The 7,872-nt window shown below is 41.8% G+C and overlaps 1 protein-coding gene across 1 annotated transcript in view; it reads right to left on the bottom strand.

Annotated features, from left to right (window-relative positions):
* The window catches only part of pdzrn3b (PDZ domain containing RING finger 3b), a 233,886-nt gene that overhangs the window by 91,110 nt on the left and 134,904 nt on the right, over window positions 1-7,872 (bottom strand). The window lies entirely within an intron of this gene.

The raw sequence follows: 7,872 nt of genomic DNA, 5'->3' as shown, positions 1-7,872 counted from the left end.
AGCGTCTATCTACCAAATCCCTTCTTTCACATCCTCGCCGGCTCAGTCGCTTGCTTCCATTTCCATAGCTGGGATCCAGGAGTGTCTCTTGGTACCTATCTGAAACATCTGAGGAACCCAATGCAGATCACTTTACTAGTCCCCAAGGAAAACTGAATTCAGTGTTTTCTATATAGCACCTTGGAAAAGCATTCAAAAGTCTTCAACTTTGCGTCACAATGCACCCAAAACTTTACTGACAGCAAACTCAGGGTGTGTGTTTAGAGTTGTGGTTGTGCCACTAGGTGAACTTTTGATATAGAACAGTGGTGCCCAAAGTCGGTCCTCGAGGGCCGGCATCCTGCATGTTTTAGTTCTCTCCCTGGTGGTAGAAACAACCTTTTCAGCAGGTCAATGTTCCTCTTAGGCCTCTAATGAGCGATCATTTGATGCAGGTGTGTTAAACCAGGGAAAGAACTAAAACATGTAGGATGCCGGCCCTTGAGGACCGACTTTGGACACCCCGATATAGAATCAAGCCTTTGCTCAAATTTTCCTCAAGCATTGCATTGTATTTTTCCATCTCCAGACTGATGTGGCCACCACTGTGCTTCAACATTGAACTGGTGTTCATTTTCCCCTGCATGTGAGCAAAAAAAGTTCAGTTTTTTAGAATTATTTTACTGAGTCACCAAAATGGCTTGTGACAATCTTTGGGGCAATGGTAACCTGGTAAAAACCGTCTCCTTCTACTACACTTTGCTTCATAGAGAATGTCTGGGCTATCAGCTGTAGAGAAATGATTGCTTCACAGAGGATTGTTTTCTGTTGAAGTTTTAGATGTTATCAATCGATAACGTTTGGGTGCCACGTGTGTAATACAACATGAAACTTACTGGAAATGATCTGTGCTGTAAACAACCACCATCATCCTCCAAATAGAGAGGAGCTCAGCTGAAAGAGGTGGCTGCTAATGTTAATTCAATATTTGGAAGTGTGACCAATACATAGCGAACAGCTTCATTCACTTCCTCGGCTGCCATTGCTAAAACTACAGGCAGACTACAATTTTAAAACAGAGCAGGAAATCGAAATCATCATTCATTACTTCTCCTTTTTGCTGATTGGCCTGGTAGAAGTTCTACGGGAGACACTCCTTGAAAACAACAGAAAACCCAGGCTGTGTCGCGAAATTTTTATCGAGCGTAATAGCACAGGAAGGCAATGGGCAGTCTAGGGTGACAGTGGTAGGAGTTCATCTTTAATTGGTGGGTTGCCAGTTCAATCCCTGCTCCATTGGCTTGTGTCAGTTGGTGGATGCTACCCGCCTTGCCTCCTGGTGGTGGTCAGAAGGCCTGGTGGCATGGCAGACTTGCTTCTGTTAGGCTACAGTCCAGTATCTTACAAGTGTGTGAATGACTGAATATAGTGTGAAGCCCAGCAGTGTCCCATGTCCCATGCACTTTATCCCGTGATAAAGTGCAGTGCAAGTAAAGGCCAGTTGTCATGGTTCTTTGTGGTTCTGATGCAACTAAATGTGGAAAGTTTCGAGATGCATGCCTTTTGGAAGGCACTGTACACTTAAAAAAAGCTGTGCAAAGTAGATCTTTAAATTGGCCGACTCCACAGAGGTCAGAATGCTGTGGGCATAGGCGTAGAAACCAGGAGGGGCAGTGGGGTTTCTAAGCCAGGGCTTCCAATAGTGGAAGGAGGCATATTTGTGCACCCCAATAATTTCACCTCAGATGCGAAAAACGTTGAAGTTTGATATTTTCCACTTGCTACTTTAAAGGCAAGTCCTCTCCTAATAAGTTTAGGGTACATTCAACTATAAAGAAGCCTCAGTGAATTATATAGTAGGCTGCCCCAGGCATTGTTGACTCATGATTGCTTAAAGCTTCACAAGACCGACTGATTTTAGTGACATTGTCGGTGTAAAATATTGAATAAGATGTTATTATATGTGACTGGCATTATCTTTACTCTTACATTTCACTTGCAAAATTACAAGAGGATCGTCCTTATGGTCTCCAAAGGTATTCTGGGTAAAACTTGTCACCAGCCGTCCACCAATGTCATTATCAGTCTCTTGGCAACAGATGGCAAACTTGTTAGGACATTTTTACGACTAAGTTAACAGGAGTGGAGCTCCATGGAGCGGCAAAGTGAGAAGGATGGAAAAAAGAGAGCAAGGAAAAGCCAAAAACTGGACCCATATTTTGTTCGTCGTCTTGGAGATGAAGCGGAGTTTTTTGTTGGCAGCGATTCAGACCTGCCAAAACTGGCACCCCAGCCAGGGAGCCAGGATAGTTACAGGTAGCAACTCTAATATTATTCACAAAGTGCGAGTTAACTGTAGACTGATTATAAACTGTATCAGCCCAGTCCCCGAGCTTACATCTCATTTTTTCTCTCTATAGTCGCTGTTTTGAGCCAAGACAGCAGTATGGCGTTTATAGTTAAGGTTTACATTGGAGCCGCCTGGGAGAGCGGCGCGCGTGATCCGCACCGAGTTACAAAAGATCCAGAGGTGCACGAGGCACTGCGCATGCGGCGGGGTCGGCGCGTGCCGCTGCGTGTGTGCTTCAACGCGAACAATGAACCAAGCTCCGTGCTCATGAAAAATTAAAACAAATTCAATAATTTCCATTGGCATGATTTATCGTTTCTCTTTTTATTACTCTCTCTTTCTACCAAAAACTGTATGATAAAAGCTTTCAGGATGGTGCTTTGGTCTCAACTAAACCTTTTTTTGAAGGACATTCTTTTTTTTTACAAAGACTTGAAAATTCATTTTATTTGTCGTTTTGTTTATTTTTGGATATTTGAAATGTCTTCCAGTTGCAGTGTTAAATGTTCATTATAATTTAATGTTTACTGATCTTTCAGATTGTGTTCTTGCATTATTGTTTTGCCATTAACATTTTATTACTTAAAAATGGTCTCAAAACAACAATAATATCGTTTATCAAAAATCTAAATTTGTTATTGTGACAGGTCTACACACATATGATATATAGTGTAGTTAGTTCATTGCCATGGATGGCATAGTTACTTTGAAAGAGTAATTTGATTACTCAATGAAAAATTCATCCATCAGCTAGAAAAATGTGCATCTCTTTTCCTTCCATCGATTACATTTGTGTCGCTGCTGTTACACATGAAACGTATCTCCCCAAGGAAAAAGAAGAAAGCAACAATATGTGTTTTCTAAATAAAATTACAAATACGTAACTTGGATACGTAACTTTAATCTGATTTTTGGATTGTAAATAGTAACACGTTAGATTACTCGTTACAAAGGGTCAGATTAGAGTAATGCATTGATGACATCATTGTTTGACATTTTTGCTCAAGCTATTTATGGATCTTTCAGGTTTCGGACATGTGTCCCCCCTGCCCACGCCCTTTGCTGTGGGCAGGTGTCTGGAGGATGATAGGACCTTGGCCGGTTGCTGCACCAAGCTGTGAGTTGACTGTGAGGGTATATAATCTGTCTGACCTGAAAGTGCTGGGCCAGTTATAGACAGCAGAGTAACCTGAGTGGAGTGAGGTAACAAAGGCAAGCAAAACTGAAAAGCTTTGTGTGTTTGAACAACTGTGCCACTTTACACCTGCTATTTAGACGCTACCTCTGTCTCATTTGGATTGCTGGGAAATATAATAAATTCACTTTAGATTACCCTAAATACTTCAGACAAGTTAGTTTTAACCTCAAGTCTCTGTCTCTTGGCCTTATCACCAGACTGCCAGTGTTCGATGAAGGTCGACTGCTGCACCTAAAAATAAACACCATCTTAATTGCACCCATTGCTAAGGCAATATCTTCAGGGGGAGGAGGAAATAAGCCGATGGCAGACAACAGTCTGCCGATGAGTGCCACTGGCTTCCCTTATGGGCAGCTAATGTAATCTTGCGCATCTGTCAGGGCTGTTATCGCCGCCGTTCGCCAACCCCTTGAATACAGACTCATAAGGTGATTCATGCGATGGCGCGGGAGGAGGCGCCATTAATGGATTCTGCCACCCAATCACCTAACTGTAGGTGGAAAAGTCTCTCTGACAGAGAGGAGCAATGTGTATGCGCGATCGAAACACCAGATCAGCCCCTTGGAAGACATTACAACAGGGAGAGGTTTTTTTCTGTTTTCAACCAGAAGCTTCCAGCAGAAAATCTCAAATTACACCTTTCAGAGGCACCATAAATCAGAGCCTGTTGGTTAAATGCTTTCTTGTCAAACATAAAACATAAGCTTGACAGGTGGTTGTGGGTGAGGGGGGGGAGTCAGCTTGTTAAAAGGGAAGACACAGAAAGTAAGTGCAGTGGATAATCATCAGGCGGAAAATTCTGAAGACTGCAACTGACATGTTTCTGTTGGTAAATGCTGTTTTCAAAAGATCGGCTCTGAGAAGTGAAACACGTTGTAGGGGCACACTCTGCCCACCAGGGGTCACTCCTTTCCTCTGATAGGTTTTTTTTCTTGGAGTTTAGGAGTCAGCAGCAGCAGAACCTGGCCTGATCCAGATTTAAAAGGCTGGCTGACCCCACCCTCCTCCAGCAGACAACAGCTCTGTTTACACATAAAATGCATATTTTGAAAGGAACAAATAAATATTCCTTTGAAGCTGCCATCTAAAAACTTGTAAATCCCTGTTTTCATTTGTGGGAAAAATAAAATCTGCTAAAACATTTCTTTGTTTTGGGATTAAGAGCCCCTCCCTTTTCCCAAGTACAGCTTTAGGATTTATTTCGGAGAACAGTGCAAAAAGAAAAGTGAACACAAGGCAATACACTTTTGGGCTGAATTAGTATTCAAACCTGAAATCTGCTTGTTTTGGCAGAGCAAAGATACCACACAGCTGAGGAGGGGGACACAGACACAGACACTTTCATTTTTAACTATCTTTGGAGATGCTGGTGGAAAAGTTGTCCTGTATAATTTTGGAAAAATAAACAGAATAAAGAAGTTTGAGAAGAGAAATGATCCCGCTGGTTGGCATCACCCATTCCTGCTTTTTCAACGGGCATAGAGGAAACACCTGGATCCCCCTCCCCCCACCCTTGCTTCACATCGATCGGAGAGGTCCTGTGCAGGCCCTCATAGCTCCGAGGCCTGCACAGGACCCCCCCTACACCCCTCCGACCCCCTTGGCCGGGTGTATACAAACATTCTCTGAGCGTACACGGCGCCCAGGGAGCACGTTCTTTCATTCTGCTTCCACCCCGAGGCAGAGAAAACAGAGGGAAATGCAGCATGAGAGGTGGGTTGGGGGAGGGGGGGAGTTCGGGTAGGCTCAGAGATCTGCCTCTGCACACTAAAGCCTTCAACACGTTAAAACTCTTTTTTCCCCTCAGCTGGGTTAGAAAACGCAGACCAGAGAGAGCTATCACTGAACAAGTGGAAAAAAAGGAGATAAGTGGTGGAGTTTGGTGTTTGTTAACAGGGCTGAGTGTGAACCCTGAAGGGGCACGGTGCAGTGGCCAGGGTTCGAATAGTTTTGGGTTCGTAATAATAGTTTAGTTTTATTTCGTTGTGACTTTTTGTTTGTCTAATTCAGTTAGTTTTAGCTAGTTTCTAGAGAGTGCTTGCTAGTTATGAGTTATTGTTAGTTCAATAATTGTTTTTATTAGTTTTAGTAGTAGTTTTAGTTTTTACATACTTAGCTTAAATTTTAGGTTCAGAATTCAGAAATTCTGCACCTAAAAAGTATCGATCATGTATACATTGATTGTATTGAATGCACAACAGAGGATACCATTTTATAAAAATAGATTAAATTATTGTTGAACAATAACTGTCTGGCTACCGTAATTTGCCAAAAGCTGATGTAAACTCCTTGTGTGCATAGAAAAAAAGTCTATTTTACATCAGTTTGTAAAGTTTCATAATCAGAAAACGAAGGATATTTCTATAATTTCAGTATGTTTTTGTATGTTTTATAAATGTACAACATAGACTCAGTTAATTGTGTTTTTCCCTATAAATCATCGTTTTTATTCATTTCAGTTAACTAAAAAGTTTTCTCAATTTCAGTTTTTGTTATTTTGTTAGTTTTATTTAACTATTAATAACCTTGGGTATATTGTAGCTGAATGACAACCAGAGGCCAGAAGTAAACAAGTCATTCTGGCATTGGAGGCTGAGGAATAATTGCTGCTGGAGAAGATGAAGAGACACTTTAGAGAAAGGGAGACATGAAGGAGGAGGAGCGGTGGTAGCAAAGGGTGTGTTGGGGCGGGATGGGGGAAATGGTTCCAACCCTTCAAATCGATCTTTATCTATAACAGATTCCCAGGAAAGGAACGCCTGAGGCCAGAGAAGGCTTACAGCAGAGCTGCACTCTGAGGTCAAATACTTCATGCTGAATTCTCTGTTCCTCAGACCGGCAACAAAACCATCTCTGGTTTAACAGAACCAGAAATAAAGTTAAAGGAAACTGGGTTCTGCATTAAAAATGAGAAGTAAAACTCCAATCCAAGCTGTTGTGATCCAAAAAACGTCAACCTACAGTGTAGACCTATGGGATCTATAAGGAAAGAGCCCCTGAAGGAAAAATAAAATGTAGCTGGTAAAAGGGAAGATAAAAGTGGTCTGCCCATAAGATAGGGATGTAGAGAGATAGGAAAGTTAGGAAGGATATATGGAAAAACGGATGACATGTAAAAAAGAAGAAAAGTAGGGAGGAAGCATGAACTATAGATAGGCAGGCAAAAAGCAATAGATGGATGGAACATTGAGATCCTGAAAAAATACTTTTTTACACAATAAAGGTTTCCTTGATCACAAATCATTCATACTGCTTCACTTTCTTTCACATTTTCCTATGTCAGCAGCCTTTCCAAATTGTATCAACCTAATTAACTTCCTCAAAGTTTTACACACCACTTCTAGGGGTGCACTGATTGCAGTTTTCTGGTCAATCACCAATCTGACCTGGTGGGCAGGGTGTTTTTCCAAATTTATTAAAAGCAGAAAACCAAGAACATTTGTACAAGTATTCACAGTCTTTGCTTAATACTTTGTCAATGAAATTCAAAATAGAGCCGTTTGCACCAATCATCTTCGAAATGTTTCTAAAATGAGCGTGGTAAATTCGGTTGATTGGACCTTGATTTGTAAAGGCACACACATTTGTTTGAGATGATGTATCTATGCGAAGCGCTGTGAATGCTTTCCGGATGCACTGTGTGTGTCAGTTCCAATAATTCATAATTATGTTAGTCTGTGTCCTATGTTCCCTCAAAGAAAGGTCAACTCCTCTACAACCAAGCTGACATACCTTCTGATCTCCACTGGAGATTCCATTTCACCTGGGTTTGATTAACAAATTAGCAAGCTTAGACACATATCCAGCAGTGTATGCATGAGCGACACGATTGCTGGGGATTAAAGTGTCTTTATCCCCAGATTACATAACATTTAACACCCCCTGCAGATAAGTGGAGTGTGAGAAAAAGTACTGGGGTTTGAACAGACGCAGATTGCCAGGTGTGCACTTGAAGATTAGAGCAAAGCTTCTGGAAGAAAAGATGACTGCAGTCACCTTTGAAGTTCGACCAGATGGAGCATGGAGGAAGGGGGAAGCACAAAAGAAGGCTCACCTCCAGTTCCTCTCCTAAGAAAAGGAGAGTCTTGGAGAATTAGATCTGCACACACAGCTTCCCAGAGGTCAGCAGTAATAAGAAAAATCTGGATTAAACCAGTCCTCCTGAGATACCTCTCTTCCTCCATGTTGAATGGAGGATGCTCCACCAATTGAATTTGATTTCTTGAACTGAAGCAAAAAAACCTTTACGCAGTTGCTGGGGGCAACAAGGGAAGACTTGTTCTTAACTTTCTCGATGAAAGGGAGAAAGGACTCGATGAAAGGGAGAAAGGACCTTGGTGGACTT

Source organism: Poecilia mexicana, unplaced genomic scaffold (genome assembly GCF_051168715.1).
Source record: "Poecilia mexicana isolate PSO_F unplaced genomic scaffold, ASM5116871v1 scaffold_5, whole genome shotgun sequence".
Lineage (NCBI taxonomy): Eukaryota > Metazoa > Chordata > Actinopteri > Cyprinodontiformes > Poeciliidae > Poecilia > Poecilia mexicana.
This window is presented reverse-complemented; position numbering and strand designations above follow the sequence as displayed.